Source organism: Capsicum annuum, chromosome 6, assembly GCF_002878395.1.
Source record: "Capsicum annuum cultivar UCD-10X-F1 chromosome 6, UCD10Xv1.1, whole genome shotgun sequence".
NCBI classification, from domain to species: domain Eukaryota; kingdom Viridiplantae; phylum Streptophyta; class Magnoliopsida; order Solanales; family Solanaceae; genus Capsicum; species Capsicum annuum.
The window spans coordinates 201,135,497-201,155,714 of record NC_061116.1 but is presented as its reverse complement, the minus strand read 5'-3'; positions in this window follow the sequence as shown (position 1 = coordinate 201,155,714).

Genomic DNA, 20,218 nt, shown 5'->3' with positions numbered 1-20,218 from the left:
ATTTTGAGGGGTTGGTGCACGCCATTGCGGTTAAGAAGGAGCCTGAACATATGGTTGTGCATTAAAGATAGAATACTGAGGAGATAGAATGGAATATAATGGATTTTGTGGTGGAACATAGTGTCGTGGATGATTATATGGGTCTTGGATATAAATTTGGGACTGATATTATGCATAAGGGTGATGCACACCTTTTCAATTTTGTTGTGGACCTGGTATAATAGTTGCTACATCCTCTTTTCTTTTGTTTCCACCAAAGCTTCCTGAACCACTTTGAATTGCTTGTGTTGTTGCTTTTAAAACGGCTTGGCTGATAATCTTTCCAAACTTAATTCCACTCTCTACCATCTCTCCAATTTTAATGACCTCGACGAATGTATTTCTAATAGTAGAAAGAAAATAATGAAAATAATAAGGTTCTTATGTCTGCAGAAAGATATCAATTATTTTAGACTCTTTTATCGATAGTCTGACTCTTGCAGCCTATTCTCTCCATCTGGTAGCATATTCTCGAAAACTTTCAGTTGTCTTTTTTCTCATATTAGTCAGTGTGGTGCGATCTGAGACTATCTTGATGTTATATTGAAACTGTTGAACAAAATCTGAGCCATGTCATCCCACACGTGCCAATGGGAAATGTCTTGGTCAATAAACTATTCAGAAGCTACCACTTCCAAGCTTTCTCCAAAGTAAGCCATGAGCAATTCTTCTTTTTCTCCTACTCCCCTTAACTGATTGCAAAACTTTTTCAAGAGAGCTACAGGATCGCCATGACCTTCATATTTGTCGAACTTTGGCATTTTGAACCCCAACGGCAAATGGACATCAGGAAACATACACAAATTCTTGTATGAAGCACTCTTTGGTCCTCCCAATCCTTGCACATTTCTCATACTCTGCTCTAAGCTTCTTACTTTCCTAGCCATCTCATCTTGTTCCTTATTCTTTACAATATTTTCAATCACGATAGAAGAATCATGTTGATGAGCATGATAATGTGGATTTTGAGGTTTGAAAGTCATTTCAGAAGAATACAACAGATCATGACTTGGTTCCCCCATATTCTTCTGTGCTGTCAATTGAAGACCCGTAGTAGCTGGTGCTACAGAAGTGAAAAATGGGTTATTTATGACAGACGTATTTGGTGGGCCCATGGTAAAAATACCTATAGCGCTAGACACATTAGCATATAGGCCGAATCCAGGCGGGTAAAATGGATCGCTAGTTTAAGCTTAAGCAGGATTTGGATCATTTATATTCGAAGGTCCAGGGATTGAGGAAGGCGAGACTTCTCCATTTAACCAAGCTTGGTACAATTCCGTTATTTGTTGTTTCAATAACTTAACCTCTTCAATTGATGCTAATTCTGGTGAAATCAACTGATTTTGCTCTTCCTCACTGTCAGACCCTACACCCTCTTTGCGGGTCATTTTTCTTTTTCTTTTGTATCTGGTGTTGTACGGATGTGATGCCAGTTTAAACAACAAACCAACCACCAACTACTTTATCTTTCTGTTATCAAGTAGTAAACGGGTGAGTGTTATATATTTAACACATTATGATGTCACGTTGTATGTTATGCTTCTATATACATTTTCCAACCAATTAGCGAAGACTTTATGTTTCATCCCGGCTTTCTAGGCGCACTTTTTTGAAAAATTTTGATTGAACCCTTTAGAGGGTTGCCTACGTATCATGCGAAGACATGAATCAGATCTTGCATAGTTCGAAAGGAATTTAACAAAATGATTGTTTTGTCTTTTTTTTGAAGAAAATAAAGCAAGTGAAGTAAAACATATGTAGTATATATAGAAATAAACAGTCAACTTCATTACATTCTATAATATAAATACGACAAAATAACTGACTCAATTCCCAAGATAAAACCTACTAACTGACATCTGAAAACTAAAAGACATAACATCTAAACAAGAAGTTTTAAAAATGAAAATGAAAAGCTATGACCAAGAAAACAACTATTTATTCAAGGAGACTTTGTTTTGATATGTCCTCCCAAACCCAAGTATATGTCCTCCAATGAAGTAGTGAGATGCTGTACGAAAGCTGGTACTTGTGCTAAAAAGTCTTCACAATCCAACTACTGATAATCCAAACCCATTCTGGCAGTATCCTGTGCTACACGATGGATCTTCCCTCAAAGGGAACTAAAGGATTGATTCCATTCATGGTCCTGTCGATCTCAAAAATCAACCATCTCTCTTGTACGCTGTTCACGAGAAGAAGCACCCTCTAACTGTTCTCGTAATATTTCTCTTTCACGAATCCACTGAGATCTCCCTTGATCAAATTCTTCTTGCATGTTCTTTTCAACTTCTTGCAGTTGTTGTAGGCAAGATGCGGCAAGTTCTGCAATGTGTGAACCCCTAGTGGTAGACAGTTTGATTTGTCCCCGAAGTGGAACCTCAATATCTGCTGATTTAGCTTTCTTTTCAGCAAATTCCCTTTGTTGTTCATCTATTTTTTCCCTGGCATGCTCTAATTCTGCTCTCAAAGCTTAGTTGGCCTCATGATGTTCTCGCATGGCTCTCTCAATCCCTATCCTGATTGCAGCTTCCTGATCTATAGGTCCCCTAACCGATCTTTCTGGTCTGACTGGCGAACTTGACTGTTCTTCAGACTATTCACGTTAATCTGGGTGCACTTCTCCTTTCTTACACTCTATGACCATTGTTTCAATCCCCCTGATACAGCAACCCTTCGAAATCTACTAGGCCAATTCCTCTGGAAGTGGGATCTCTGGTCTGACATCAAATACAAACTCGATCATATTTTCCGTTATGGAAATTATTTGACATCTTCTTAGCTGACGTAGAATTCTCAATGGAACATACGTTTGAACACCCCCTAATACCCATTAATAAAAAGAACGGCCGAATGATAGAACTATGTATGACTTGCCTCCAAGGAAACCAAGGGAGATTCCAAGTGATTTTTTCTGTTGTCAGAGAACAAAAAAGCTTATCCCAATCTCTAACTCCTTCTGGGCATTTATATTTCTCTAACCTTTCTTCGTAATCTTTGATGCGATTGAATATTTCAAGATTAAATCTTACCATTGTAGGACGTCAGTAAAGATGCTCCACAATCCACATCTGTAACAAGATATTACATCCCTTTAAAAAACTCTTTCCTTTCTGACAAATGTTCAAAGCATGGTAGATATCTTCCAAGATCATTGGTACCATAGTGTAATCTTTCTTAATCAGTATATGTACCACTCCAGCTAAATGAATATTAATTTTTTCTTCTCACCTCTGGAAAACCATAGTGCCTAAAAAGGCTGCCATGAATGCAAATCGTCTGTGAACTTTCTAAGCCTCAAAACTTCCTTTATTATAAAGCTGTTTACCGTACTTTTCGAACCCCTCTTGTCTTCCATATCTGTCATACAAAAACTGCTAGGAAACCCAACTTTTTTTCATTGATTCTTCTTTTGAGTTTCGTATGTTCATGAGCTTGCAAAATCTGTTTATCAAAATGAGTCTTGAGGCTATAAGTTTCTTCCGATGGATATCCCCATATTCCGATGGATATCCCCATATCCAACATAGGCCTCTATCTCCTCTAAAGTCGAAGTCAACTCAAAATCCAAAAAGCGAAACACATTGTTCTTTGGGTCCCAAAAGGTTAGTAATGCATCAATCACCTCCCTATTAGGATTGATTGACAAAATACTCGTCAAAAAACCCAAATACTTATGTATCTCGTGATAATCGAATGTATCCATTTCGTTCCACCACAACCAAAGCTGCAAAGGGGTACAATCTACAACTTGAAACGGTACACTCCATCCCTCTTTCTCTTTGGACGCTTTCCACGAACAGGAGGAGACATTTTATGCCTATTGACAAGGACATGAGATTAATAAATGTCTAGACTTAGGTAGGACTTAATTCATTAATTTTTGAAAAGAATTTTTAAACTTGACTCGTGAGAACTAGTGCGACCATTAAATTAGGGTCTAGATGTAAAGAACGATTTTATTAAAAATCAAAGTGAGAGAAACATGAATGATAATATTTTTAGGAAAAATACTTATTTAAGTTGACTCTATCAAAAATTTTGCAATAACAAACCTCTAGAGAATTTTAACTATATGTTTGGAGACAATACACCCTAAATACATTTAAAAAGAACAAAAATAAAGTAAAATAAAATCATTTAGAAATTAAAAAAAAGAAGAATGATCGTTTTATGTATGAAGTTGTATAAAAATTTCAGTCTCACGACCCCTAAAGGTTCAGGATTGTTAAAATATATGTTTATATATTTTATTATTTTACAAAAATTTAGCTCACGACCCCTAAAGGTTCAAGCTATTACGTTTTTATGTTAAAATTAATTTTGAAAATAAAAAGGAAAAGTCAAATAAAGATAATAATATTCATGAAAATAATCATTTTTTCTTCTTCTTATTATTTTTATTATTTTTTTTCAAAAGTATCCTTCAATAAATTTGTGAATAAATATATTATTTTTATATTTTTTTTCAAATCCAAGGTCGTATCCCGGATTGGACTTCCTACGTATCCCACTAAAAAGTGAGAATCAGACCCTCGTAGTTCATGAAAACTCTAAAAGTATGTTATTCCATATCTAAAATTTTCCTTTCTTTTTTTAAAATAAAATTTTCGTTTGAAAAATAGTTCACTAAATTTGAGGATAATAGAATCTTTTGCATTTTAAAGTTGCCTAAAAACCGGTCAACAATAAAATAAGCCTTCCAAATAAATGTCAAAGAGCACGTAGGATACACATGTTGGTCTTTATAAAATAGGTCACCTGTCCTAGACAAACCCGACCCCTGTGCCGAGTCTCACTAAGTCAAATGCATATGATGCAAATAAAACGGCACCTAATAGGGATAACCAGATTCTGAGTTTTTAGTTCTTCTAAGTTTAAGCCTAATAGGGATAGGTGTCTAGACTGGCTTACCCGAGTGGACACTCGAGCCGGGGAGGAACAACTTGGTCGGTAGCAGGGCAACACCGCCTTCGTTGCCAATCTGAACCCCGCCTAACATGTGTGACTATAATTCTTCACGAGGTGCCTTGACACTCCGGCTGTCTCAAAAATAAAGTAGGATGCATGCGCTGCATTCCTTCTATCCTATTTCAGAGACTCAGAGGGGGTGCGCAAGAGAAGACAATATATAATACAGTTCAATAAATATCAAAGCAGTAAATCAGCGACAAGTAGCACATAAGGCCAACAAACACAATATCAATAATAATTAAAGCAAGTATAAGTCAATATAAAAAGCTTGAATTCTTATTATTCCCCAGCAGAGTAGCCAGAGAAGTCACACCCCTTTTTCACCCGAAGAGTTCGAGGTTGAAAGGTTTTTCCAATTAAAGTGATGGTTTTGAATAGGGATTATTTTATTTTACAGAGTCGCCACTTGGAATTGAGTTTTGGTGTTCCAAGTCACCTTTTTGAATCCCTAGTCAAAAGGAAATGACTCTTTATTATAATCTGCGAAAATAGAAGACCGGGTAAGGAATTCTATTGACCGAGGGGAAGGGGTAAGGCACCCCTCGAGTCCCGTGGTTCTAGCAGGGTCGCTTTTATTGACTTATCTTGACTAAAACTATTTTGATAATTATGTTTGTAGGCCTAGATTCACTCATTTTTACTATAGCAAAACTGTCTAGATATTTTATATTAAATCGATGAAAGTTAATTTTAGAAAAATATTTGTCAAGGTGCATTATTGCATCCTTGAAATTTTAAATATCTCGAAAAGATGTGTACGCCACATTCTTAATTGAGACGAATATTTTAACATGTCTAAAATTATCTAGCGTTAAAGACATTGGTTTGTAACGTATAGACTTGAATAAGATATGAATATAAATAAATAGTAATCATTTACTAATACCACAAAGTCAAATATTTTATCATTCTAGAACATAAATAAAATATGAATATAAATAAATAGTATCATTCAGTAATTCCAACAAAATCACATGAATATAAAGTGTATAATTTTAACATCTTGAATCAAATTTTATCTTAGAATTCACTTGTATACTATTTTTCTTAGACAAAATTATGAAATATAAATTGAGTTAATCATTGGTAAAGGAAAAAACCAAAACCAAAAAAATCTTGATAAGATAATAAATTAAATATCTCTCTTTCTATCTACTATATATATAAACATCAATCCATTATTATCATTAATTAACCAAAATAATAAAATAGATTCTTAAACTACCATATATATATATATATATATATATGTATGTATCATTTACTTAATAGTATTGCCTAACACAAACTTTTCTTTCTTTTTAAACAAAAACTGACCCATACCTAACAAAAACTTTTCTTTCTTTTTAATAAAAAAAAACTGACCCAAACTCAAATATGAGGAAGAAAAACAGGGGTTACGAGAAAAGGCGACTGGATTGAAGATCAACGACTATTCGTCGGCAGTAAAACAATGGTGATGAAACCAGCGTGAAAAAGGTAATTTGTGGGTAAGCGGTCGGAGCAGCGCGCATGGTGGCCGAAAAAGGGAAGAGGGAAAAGGGAAGGGATAGCGCCATGGTTTAAACGCTGTGGCGTTGATTCCGGTTAGATATGGCCATTTAGTCGCCGGATCAGAGAGAGGACGTGAGCGACGGTAATAGTTCACATGGCTTTGGGGGTTTCCGGCAATATGGTGGTTGCCTGACTTTTCTCCTTTTTCATATTTTTTTTACTGATTTTTCCATCATATATTATACTGTATATAGTGATGCGTACTAATTGATGAATTACATGTATAGTGCGTAAAAGATAGATTCCGTAAATACATATTTAAGTCATGAATGAGAATTGGAAAACAGTGATATGGTATGTGAACATATATATGAATAACTATTTTATTCTTTTGAAAAACATGTGTAAAATATGAATAACTTCCTTCTTTTCTCTCTTTTGTTTGATGTTTTTCTCTCTTCTATGATTTTTCACTCTCTTTTTTTGTTCTCTGTAATTTGATGTTTTTTTTTGTCAAAGTGTCTGATCTTTGTCAAAGTGTGCGTTCTCTTCTAAGGATGGAAAAAGTTTCCTTCAAATAGGAATAAAGGGGGGAACAATTATTATTTTAGGAGGGAACGCTTATTACCTTTTAGGCAAATATAGTTAATAAGCAGATAAAGGGAGGGAGAATTTAAAATTCAAATTAATTAATTAATAATTTATTATTATTTTTTAATAAAAAATAATAATAACAATAATAATAAAATAAATAATAATAATAAATATTATAATAATTAATTAATTTTTATATTTAACAAAACATAATAACCATTTATAAATAGCCAAAATAAAGATAATAAAATAGTACTAAAACTACTAATTTATTTATTAAAATTTAGAAAAACAAAAATAATTTTTTCTGTTATAATAATAATAATAATAATAATAATAATAATAATAATAATAATAATAATAATAATAATAAAAAAGTAAAATTTTCAAAATTAAATTTATTTATTTATTTATTTTAACTAAAAATTTACCAAAAATGAAGTAAGAGTTAAAATAATATCAGACCAAATGTAAATATTTAATATCAAAAAATATATATTAAACTCGGGGAGGGTTAAAATCACGTGTCTACACCATTCATCTCCAAATTTCATTCGAATTTGATGGTATCCGCTTCTCAAATCAATTTTAAAGAATAAGGTGGAACCACACAATTCATCTAGCATATCATCAAGTCTAGGGATGAGATGTCGATATTTTACCGTAATTTTATTAATAGCACGACAATCTACACACATCCTCCATGTCCCATCCTTCTTGGGTACTAGAATTACGGGCACCACACATGGACTTAAACTCTCTCACCAAACCTTTATTCATAAGTTCTTCCACTTGTCTTTGCAATTCTTTGGTCTCTTGAGGATTGCTCCTATAAGCCACTTTGTTGGGTATTTGAGAACCCGGTAAAAAGATAATTTCATGGTCTATTCCTCTCAAAGGAGGCAACCCACTTGGTATTTCTTCCGAAAATAGATCTTCATAATCTTGCAACAAAGAAGAAACAACACTTGGCAAAGATAAAGAGGTTAGTTCCTTGTTAGAAAGCAAAGAATAACCTTTAGGTTTAATAAATATGACTTGGGTAGCATCCTCAATGTTTAGATCTTTCATGCTCTCTTCATTTTGCAAAATCATGCATATTTTCTCTCTTTTTTATTTTTTTTGTTTTTCTTGCTCACCTCTTTTTTTTGTGATAACTCATTCTCACTTGAGCTCTCAACCTCTCCTTTTTCCTCTCTTGCGTTATCATTTTTCACTCCCTTACTCCTCTTTTTCTTTTCTCTCTCAATTTTTTCTTTTAACTCTCTCATTTTTCTATATTCCTCACTTACTTGAAAAGGAAAAAGTGGGTTAAGAATGTACTTTTTACCATCCTTAATAAATGCATATTTATTTGACCTCCCATCATGTTTAGCCCCAACATCATATTCCCATGGCCTTCTCAACAATAAATGACAAGCTTGCATTGGTACAACATCACAAAGAACTTCATCATGATAACTTCCAACCTTAAATTTTATAAACACTCTCTTGGTCAGCTTTAGTTCACCACATTCGTTGAGCCATTGCAATCTATAAGGTTTTATATGCCTTCTTGCTGGAAGTTTCAATTGTTCGACCATAGATACACTAGCAACATTAACACTACTTCCACTATTAATGATAAAGAAACATAATTGCTCTTGAACTCTACACCAATTGTGAAACAAGTTCTCCCTTTGATCAAGATCTTTCCTTGTTAGAGCACTCATACTTCTCCTCACAAGAATAAGTTTTCCATCATTATTAATTTCTTCTCCATCACCTTTTTCCATAAGCTCATCACTACTATCATCCTTCACGTGATCATCTTTAGATTCATCTTCGGTTTTTTAACCACCATCATTCAATACAATGATAGTTCTTCTATTTGGACACTCATTTTCTTTATGACCATATCCTTGACATTTAAAACACTTTATTTTAGATGGAGTTTCAAGTTTAGCTTTATTACCTCTATCATTGTAGTCCGCCTTTGATTTTCCTTTGTCCAAGTTGGACTTTAATTCTTGCTTTGCACCTTTGAATTTGTCCCAAGTGGGAGATGATTTCCAAGCTTCCTTGTTTTTAGCCCATGAAGAAGAAGAAGATTGCGCCTTTGACTTGTTTTTCTTTTGATGACCCTCCATCTTGGGTGCCATTTGATAAGCTTCATATAAAGTAGAAAGACAATGTAATTCCAATGGTTGCCTTAACTCTTTATTTAAGCCTGAGATAAATCTTTCCATAAGCTTCACTTCTTCATCATTGACATTAGCTCGAAGACTAGTATGCTCTAGCTCCTCATAATACTCATACATACACTTACTTCCTTGTTGAAGATTGTAATACTTCTTGAGTGTATTTTGGTCATAATCTTGACCCACAAACCTTTCTCTCATAAGTCTTTTCATGTCATTCTAACTTGTAACAAAGTTTCTATTTACCAAAGCATCTCTTTCAACTTTCTCCCTCCATATAGAAGCAAAGCCCTCAAGGTGACTTATAGCATAATTCACCTTTTTAACATCACTCACATTGTTGAGATTATATTGCCTTTCTAATTTCACAATCCAATCAAGATATTCATTCGGGTCACTATTTCCTTTGAAGAATGGAAGAGTATCCTTGATGTTGTTGAATCCTCGATCTTCATCATTATTCATTCTATTATATTCTCTACCATCAATCGGATACCACCCTCCATTTCCCCTTTTTTTTCCTCTCCCACCTAACCTCTCTTGTTGAACTTGATCATTGACTCCACAATCATAATTATCACCATCAAAAGAATCATGCTCTTCAAGGTTATGTTGGGCTCTCACTTGAGTTCTATTGGCTTGTGGTGGAAGATTAAATACGAATTTACACCTTTTTTATATACTATATATTTGGGATAAAAAAAAAATATTAGATCTTATTTAAAAATATGAAGCCATTTGAGATTTTTCTTATCTTTTCATTTATTAGATCCATGTAAGCTCCAGATTTATACAGGACTGCCAGATTTAACAAGTAACAATACATTATTTAGCCACTTATACATCATTAAATAATAAATAAAATAGCATTGCTTCCTAATGAGTGTCGATTGTCTCTAAGATGTTGTCGTTTATGACTAAAAGCGCTCTCCGATGCAATAGTTGACATTGGCACATTCAATATATCTCTAGCTAATCTTAAAAGCACAGGATATTGTCTTTCATTATTCATCCACTCATCCAATGCGTTGATCCTTGATCTACGATACTCTATCGGCTGTCGAAGATAATACTGAAGCTTTTTCCGAGAATGTGTTTTGTGTGTTGAAGACTGAACCATGTCCCAAATATTTAAATCAAAAAAGTAATCAAGATAACTACTATGTGCTTGCCTTTTAGAAGATAATGGCTCCTCTGGAGCTCGAGGAGCGACAGTTACAGTGATATTTATCAGTACGGCTATATCAAGTAAATCGGCATAATGGTTATATAATGCTTCCATATAACTGTTCGCATCACCCAGAGCCGTAACTAAAGAAGGTTCTTCTTCAGGCTTTATCTCTAAAGCATTATAAATAATATAACTAAATTCGGACATAGTACTATATTTCATACATGGATTTATCATAACACTAATCAAGTAAATTGAGGTAAGTGGATAAAAATAATTTTTATATCTAGCAATCATAGCAGTAATAGCTTTTTTGTAACCTCCTTTATTCTTATATTCTTTAAGCAAACAAGAAATGTCGGCTAAATAAACTAAAATATTACAAACAATAGGATAATAAACACTAGAAAATTCAACCGTAGCTATATAATTTTTTTTTCAAAAATTTAACAAGATCAGCAATTGCAGCTCAATTAGAATCTTGTGGCACACATTCAGGAAAAGAATCAGAATATTGATTAAAAATCATTGTAATAGGAACCTTATAAGAAAGACAAGTTTTTAAATAATTATAAGTAACATTTCTTCTAGTATCACATTCTTCAGACATAAGTATTGGTCTAAGTCCATTTTGTTCACATTTATATTTAAATTTTCTCACTCTATATTTTCGATTATTTTTTTGAATAAAGCCAACAACAAGCCGGACATTTTCAATATAAAACTCAAAAAATTCAAGACCATCTCTTACAATTAAATTATATATATGAAAAACACATTTAACATGAAATATTTTAGGTAATGGCGGAGAAAGTTCAACAAGTCAATAGCAGTCTTATTGTTAGATACATTATCAAAAGCAATACAATTTTTTCTTTCAATACCATAATATTTTGTAACTTTAGAAATAGATTTAAAAATAAATTTTTCGGTGTGTCTACGATCTTGATCATACAAAAATGCTAGAATACATTTTTGCATAACAAGATTATTATCTATCCAGTGACAAGTAATTGTTAAATAATTATTTTTATTAACAACACGATCAAGATTAGAAGTTAGAGCAATTCTACATGAAATATTTTTTAATAATGCAGATAAATAATAGGCATATTGTGTATGGAGTCTAAAAATATCAGTCTGACAAGTACTTCTAGAGATACCTGTAAACGTGGGATTATAAATTGCTTGAATATAATGAATAAAAGTATCCAAAGAAGCAAAAATGAAGGCAAACAACCCACAGCTATCATTTTCGCTATTTCTTTCGGTCCTTTATTTTATTATAATTCTTAATTAATTGACCGGTTGTTGGATTCAATCTACTTTGTGTTGGCCCACCAACAGTCTCACCACTTTATGCAATACCTAGCTCTACCTCTTGTTTTTTTCTTAAATGTCTCATCAACGAACTCATACCCCCTTTATTGCCTCCGATTTTATGCTAATATACAATTTCACAAATTTTGCATTGCACCTTAGTTTCTCATTCTATTTTTGAAAAAATTCTCATGCAATACTCGTTCTTCTACGAGATCTCATAGGGGCATGGGGAGGAAGATTAACTGATTCAGATCTAACTTTAGCATTTTCGACTTTGGGTGTCTCACCAATATCTTCATCATCTACATCTAAATCAACCGCGTCTACTTTATTTTCTTCTTCTATACCATAATTTTTCTGAGCTTCTAAATAATCATATCGTGAGCACCTACACCTATTTCATCCTCAAAAGGTTGACTAATTGGTATCGGAGGTATACGGGTGTATCTAGTACTTGAACTACCTCTATCAGAACCGCCATCAATTCATTTTTACTACCACTATCACTTCTGGAACAAAATCTTTTGACACTTTTACCGAGGCTTTTTAATTTATCTATATTAGAAATTGAACTAATAAATATTCAAAATACACAAAAATAATAAAAATAAATATTCAACAAATAATACAGTAATTAAAAATTAAAAGTAAGAGATGGAACGACAATACCAAATTTTGAAAGTATCCGAAAGTTGCGACTTTAGAAAACTTCCACTTGATATTTGTAATTGCGAAATTAAAAAATAAAATTGAGCACTTTAGGGGATAATTAGAATATTTGAGAGAGAATGAGAGATTGAGAATGTGTGAAAAATGATTTTGAATTTAGGATATTTATAGAAAATATTTTGAGTTAATTTTTTTTAAAATTTTTTTTTTTTTGGAAAAAGGTCCACAATGGCAATATTACCGTTGGGCCTCAGCAGTCCATTTAGGCCCTTCAATGGTCAATTCCCCATTTTTCAAATCCAAACTAATTTCTTTTTGTGTAAACAACATAAATCCCCTAGATAATAAAAATAATTACACAAAAGCACTTCTTGTTTTCTCTCTCCCTCTTTTTGCAAACATACTCATACATTCGGTCACATATTATACATTGGTCGAATGTATGATGTAATAGCTAATCCTATATTTAAGGTAAGAGAATCTTTAATTACTTTACAGTTCCTTAATTAAAGGCAGTAATTAGCCAACATTAAGTCATTTATTGATAGAACATGTAACTGATATTTGAATTTTAAAAATTTTGTTATACATAATTTTTTTCCTATGATTCACGATCTGGAAAGCCAAAAAACAACCACTTTCTTCTACATCCGTTCTCCAAAACTACTAAAATCTTCTTCTACATATGATCTTCAATACTAGTAAAATCAATATGAATATCCCCATATTGTTGCGACATTCTGGAATTTAGGAGTCAGAAATTAGTTATATGTCATACAAAAGTGAAGCAATAGTAATTTTGGTAAATGCAGACGAGTCGATCACACCCGCAGGACTTGCGGTTTCTTTCCAAAGGAATCATGAAGAATATAATATGGTTTTCTATGTGCGGATACTTTGAATGGTTTTGTTTGTATAAATATTTTTTATTAGTTTTTTTTTGAATGCTGGAGCAAGTAATTTATATTTTTTTATTGATTATAGATGTTAATTTCTTTAATAAAAGATTTATATTAGTATAAAAATTTTAACCTTTTTTCCTATATCATAGTTCGTAACCATATAACTTGAAGTTTGAACACTATTATAAAAGCACATTAACTATGTAACTTACTCTCTATAGGAGTAAGTAATTGTTGAAACGCACGGTGTATTAAACTGTTGTACATTAATAGTTAATGTGTAATAAATGTATGATATAGGATTATACATTTTTAACATGTATGAGGGTAGAAATACAATAACAAAATTTAACTGAATTCAATTTTTTTTTAAAAATTATACACAGTATCATTTCAGTAAATTTACGAATGTATAATATGTTTTTATACAGTCAAATCAATGTATAATAAATGTGTGCCTTTCCAGTAAACGTTTGAATGTATAATAAGTTGTTATACATTCAAAGCAATGTATAGTGATACTGTGCCATTTCAATAGACTTACAAATGTATAATATTTGATTATACATTCGTATCAATGTATGATATAGCATCATACATTATAAATGTGCATGGTATTAACAATTTCTGTAATTTTTTTACAAGTAATAAATGTTTTACAATATGTATGCTGTTATGTAATACATACGTATAAAATGTATTAGTCTTTAGTTCAATGAAAGATTCACTTATAAGCAAAGGTTCATAACAGGAAACATACTATCTGTTCAAAATACAATATCAAATTAATTAGTAATATGTTGTTTTAATCATTAACAAAATAAGTGGAAGGAAAATTCAATAAGTACCATGAATCAGTTAGTAACATTGCAGTAGTGTCTCAGGGACTAAAAAACATATTCTCAAAAGATGAAGACATCCATAAATGTAAATTAACATCCAGAAAGTAATCTTTGAATTCGTTTAACATCAACCACTGTCATACCCTATTTTTACCTGAGGTCAAAACGAGCACAACGTTATGGATTCTAAAAGAATGAAAATTGTACAGAGTCGCCGCCTTATTTTAAGGGAAATGATAAAAACCCTTTTTATTTATTAAAAGGCATGACTTGTGTTTTAGTCTACAAAACCAGTTCAGATTCTAGGTAAGTGTTCAAGTTATTCCGAAGGGAAGGAGTTAGGCATCCTTCAGAATCCACAAGTGTGGTACCCAGCTAGACTACATTTATCAAAGAGCGACGAGGTATAAATATTTAAATAATATAAAGCTGTATGTGTATTAACTATATAAATAAATTTATTGTTATGAAAATATGTACAAAAGTATGTATAAAAATATAAAGATTTCATGTAAAAGGAAAAAACATTTTTGTAAGGTATAAAAAAAAGAAAAGTATCTTTTATATACTAAAAAGGAAAAGTATTTTTTAATCAAAAATCACAAAGGAAAATATAAATTCATTTTTTAAAAGAGAGCTATGTAATATGTGAATGTGAATTAGTTAATTAACTTAATTATTTTATGTAAATATTAACGGCCTAAGTTTTGCCTAAAATTGAGGAAATTATGTAAATAAAGAATATCCCTGCCCGGCACCCAAAAAGTAAAATTTTCACTATTTTTTTTGGTTACTTGTACAAGTGTGAGGATATAAAATACAACATAAAATTTAAGGGTCCCTTTGACTGCAACTCCCGATGAATATTTTAAAATAACCTGTATAAACACTTAAACAAAAGAATATTAGTAACAAATAAAGAATAATCAAAATAAATTGAACAAGTATGTATGCGTATAAATATTTAAAAATATATTTTTTGTTAAAAAGTGGGCTCAGATAATGTCATGACTGCGAAATGGTTGCTCAATTAATTGGCCGTCCTAAATCGTCTTGCAACGAAGTGGTTGCTCAATTAATTGACCGTCCTAAATCGTCTTGCCAAGATATGAATTGTAAAATCTTGTGTTGTTATAAAGTTTCATCATCACCCAAAAAATATTTATTTATTACGTATGTATACGTAAAAAGTCCATTTTTTATTTACGGAGGCCTCAAAATTAATAATAATTTTTTCATTAGCCAAAAATGTATAGTATCCATTCATTATCGGTGTAATAAATTGTAAGGCAAAATGAAAGGACAAATGTCCAAATCATTTGCATAAATTAATCATAACAACCCATAAAAAGTAAAGGAGTATAGCAGCAACTTTTGACCATAAAGATAAAGAAATGTCAAAGTCATCAGAAAAAGTGAACTAAACAAGAATCACCCCAAATATCCCAATCAGTATTGCATAGAGGAAACACAAGCAGCCGAAAAAACATAGCTAGCAATCAAAAATCATCCCAAAGCGAGCATGTTCCAAGAATCAAGACCTCTCTAGATAATTCAAAATCAACAAAAAATATCAAGGATCCAAAAGTAAAGACAAAAAAAAAATGTCAGAGCACCTTGAGCGACCCAAATTCATAAAATAAGCAAATTATTAGCGGATCGTGTAATAATAAATAAAGATTGGCGTTACTTCAACGGCGTATGCCGGAGCAACACCGGAACCCAGATTTCTACCAGATCTGGCCATTTTTAATGTGGCAGTGGCGGTGCGTGTGGTGGTTGCGGCGGCTCATGGCTGTATCGAGACTCGCCTGCCGGTGATTAACTCCGACGTGGCGCAGCAAAATGGGAAAAGAGAGTGGAGGGCGCTGGTGAGTTTTTGATAGCTAGAGGTTTGGTGAAGAACCGCTGGTCAGAGATGACCAGCGGTGATGGGGGCTTTGCTGGATACAGAAGAGAGGGGAGTGTAGGGGCGGCACCGATGGACAGTTCCCCGGATCTGGGACAGTGAAAGAGAAAGGGAGAGAATTGTGAGGGAGAAGGAGATGAAAACGATGATTTTCTCTGTATTCTACTTGCGTATGTATGTCTATGTGGATATGTGTAGTGTATGTGTGTATTGTTGTGTTGTGTCCTATATCTGTGGTGTGTTTTGAAGAGAAGAATAAAAAAATAGAATAAATAAAATATTCTTGTGTATTTATGAATATGTGTGTGTGGTTTGCAAAGAAAAAATGTTTATGAGTTGTAAAAAATAAATATATGAGTATTTTGAAAGAGAGGAAAAAATGAACAAAAAATGTGCATCCAAAATGTTTCCTCCCACCACCTATTTATACAAAAAATTGAGCACCCCCTTTATCCATGGGTGTCCTCTCTTTTTATAATAGAACACCCTTAGGTCCTTAAGTTATTGGCCAAAGGATTTTCATCCCTTTGACCAACGAATAAAGTAATTATCCAAAGGGTAGTGTCATTGAGTGGTCGTTGTCAGATGTGACAAGACAACACTGAGTGGTCATTGTCGGGCGCGATAAGACATGATTGTGTAGTCATTGTCGGATGTGATAAGACATCGAATTACTATACTGCACAAAAATAATTGATCCGACTCAGAGTTTGCAGATTGTAAAATATAGATGTGGAATGAAAAAATTTAAAGAATATTAAAATTATTAAAATATAATTAATATAAAAATACTGTAAAATATATATAGCGACATGTCGTGCACGTGCACAAATATAAAAATAATAAATTGATAAGAATAAAATAAATTATTAATAAATTATAAAGAGTAAAAAATTCTAAAGTAAGGATGAAAATCAATAATTTGTTATCAATTGTAAAAAATATGTGAAAGTTGTATTTTGTGCCCTTTAACGGTCAGGAAGCCTGAATACGTTATTTTTAAGCAAAGAGAGCAAAAATTGGGTGTCAACAATTGCCCTTTTTCGTTTGAAGGTGATGTAGAAGTCTTCAAATGAAAACGTTGACGTATAGCCAATTTTGCTCGACAAAATAATTTGATGAAAATTTGACCGAACTCCGATTTAGAGTTGCCTACATAACACGAGTTGTGAGGATCAAGTCAGGTGTAGTTCAAATCATAACAAAATTTTTATAAATACAATATTCGTCCCAGTGTAGAATTATGTTGACACTAGGTTCCTTCAAGGATGACTACATAGATTTTAACACGAATGGAATGAATACGGGTGCTTATTCCAAAATTGACTGTTTGGGTAGCTGGAAATAAGTAAATATAGGATAGCAATATTTGCTGGGGACTTTGAAGGAAAAGGAGATTGCTAATTTTCAAAGATTGCCCCAATATCGGATTAAGACGACATTGAGTAATGATAATAATGAGTATAAAAATGAGAGTTTTGGGTCGAGTTGAGTTGATTTTCTTTGCCAAAATTCCTGACGTAACTAGGGATCCCTGACATTTCGCTAGCTTGCCCCAGTTTGCTGCTAATAGGATAGTTCCACTTTGTACTGCATGTTGTAGTATTGTCTTTATTTTTGAAGGCAATCTGCCTGGCGGGGTTATAACTAAAATGTAAATAACCTTCGTCAGCTGAGCAGTTGCTTGAAAGTAAAAGCCTTCATCGGCTGAGCAGTAACTGAGATGTAAATAGTCTCCATCGGCTGAAATATAAACAACCTCTGTCGGCCAAGCAGTTGCATGAAATCATTGAAATTAAATAGCCTCCGCCGACTGAAATGTAAATAGCCTCCGTCGGCTGAAATATAAATAGCCTCCGCCGGCTGAAATGTAAATAACCTCCATCGGCTGAAATGTAAATAGCCTCCATCCGCTGAAATACTTGTTAAGGAAGTGAAAGTTGCATTATATGCCCTATTGTTGGGGGCGGGCGTGCCCTGTCCTATTGTTTGGGGCGGACTTGCCCTGTCCTATTATTCAGGGTGGACTTCCCTGTCCTATTGTTCGGGGCGGACTGCCCTGTCCTATTGTTCGGAGCGGACTGTCCTATCCTATTGTTCGGGGCAGACTACCCTGTGTTATGTTAGAGTTTTGTGAACATCGATTAGAACTTGATGACCGAGTCTTAATGGGGATATCCCTTTAATGCGACCTGGAAAAAAAAATTAAAAAATTTCTTTTAGAGTTAGAAAGTATTAGCGAATGAATTGATAAAACCTGGCTTCCTGGCTTGTGATAGAGATATGATGTTGACTTTTTGATGGAATGTTGTAAGATACTTGACACGTGCCTCCTTGAGCATTATTATGACCTGCAAGATTCGAGAAGATTATTTAGTGCCTTAGAATAATTATGGATAAATTGACAATACCTAGATTCTCAGCTTGTGATGGTGAGGCAGCATTTAGGCTTCAAAGATGTTTGAACCTTTGTTGTAGTGATGTTGTACCTGCGCTCAAAGAAAGTTTCTTAGTTTGGGGAGGAGATGTTGATTTTGTGTTGATCGAGAACTCAGCCTAGCAGCTCTCTCGTCCTTCAATCTTTCAACAATCAGTAATCTATTTGGGATTAGGAGTAGTGACACTTCCTAACTCCACATAATGTGCTTATACTAGTATGTCTTCAGGTGGGAACTTTCTCCATCTTGATCTTCGCTTTCGAACTTCCATCAAAGTGACACGGTTGTTTTGGCTTGAGATGATAAATGAAATTTGAAAAGATGTAAAAGATTATGTTGTTGATATGACCGCGCCTGACTTAAGCTGCCTACATATCAAGTCAAAATGTAGTTTCGTGTGAGGGGAATCAAGAAAAATTTAGCCACAAAGGTGGGTATGTGGAGAATGGTAAGGTTGATAATCATGAGCTTGCTTTGGAAATCTCATTTAGTCATTTGCTGAAGCGGTGCCTCTTATGTATGAGTCTTCAACATCTTATGGATTTTTCTTGTTCTAGCTATTAACATCAAAGAATTTCTTAATTTCATATATGGTCTCGCTGACTTGCATTTTTATGAAAGCAAGAGGCTTGGGTAAATGCGCGAGTCCTCTCTGCGTAAACTCAGAATATTTCTTGGACGCCTCATTGATAGTCTCCTTATCTTGTGGGCGTCTTCATATATGAACTCTTTTTGGGTCCACTACAGTCGTCCTTTCGTGTACCTATTTGAAAAGAAATAACTTGCAATAACAGACACAACAACCCTTTTGGTTGTTGCATAATTATTTGTCAGTTGAATATGTCTTCAAAGTGGGGTCCCCCTTTTGGACACCGATGACACTTTATGCAGATGGATCCCCGCGACCGTGTAATCTTGTGTTGATGTGGTATCCCTTTTGAGTCACCCATAATGCTTGTGGAATGATGACCTCTCTGGTTATTGCCAATAATTCTTCGCATATGATCTCGGATAAGTCTAGCGAATCTTTTGTATCAATACAACTTATAGATTCCTCTTGAATCGTCAACCTTTGGATTATCTTGTACATTATTTGATGTTGGATATGAGGCGACTTATAGATATCCATTGAATTGCTAGCCTTTAGGTAATCCTGCACATTATCTAACTTTAGATAAGAAATGACTTATAGATATCCCTCCAATTGCTAGCTTTCAGGTGTTTCTACACATCATCCAACCTTGGACACAATATGACTTATAGATATCTCTAAAATTGTTAGTCCTTGGATAATCCTGCACATAGTCGATCTTGGATATGACGCAGCTTATAGAGAACCCTTGGACATACCAATTTGATAATCTCGCATATTCTCCAGTAAGGATTTAGGTGTGACTTATGGATAACCTTCGGACTATCAATTTTTGGGTAATCTTGTATAATATCTGGTTAGGATGTTATTGCGGCTTACAAATGACCTATAGAATATCAACTCAGAGGTAATCTTGCAAACTATCTTATTTCAAATAATATGACTTATAGATGATCCTCAAATTATCAATTTCAAGAAAATCTCATATGACGTTCGCTTTCAGATAGCGACTTAAAGACAAATCATGTGCTTTTGATGAATTCAGATATCGATTCATAGGATGATGAGATATCCTCAACGACAACGTA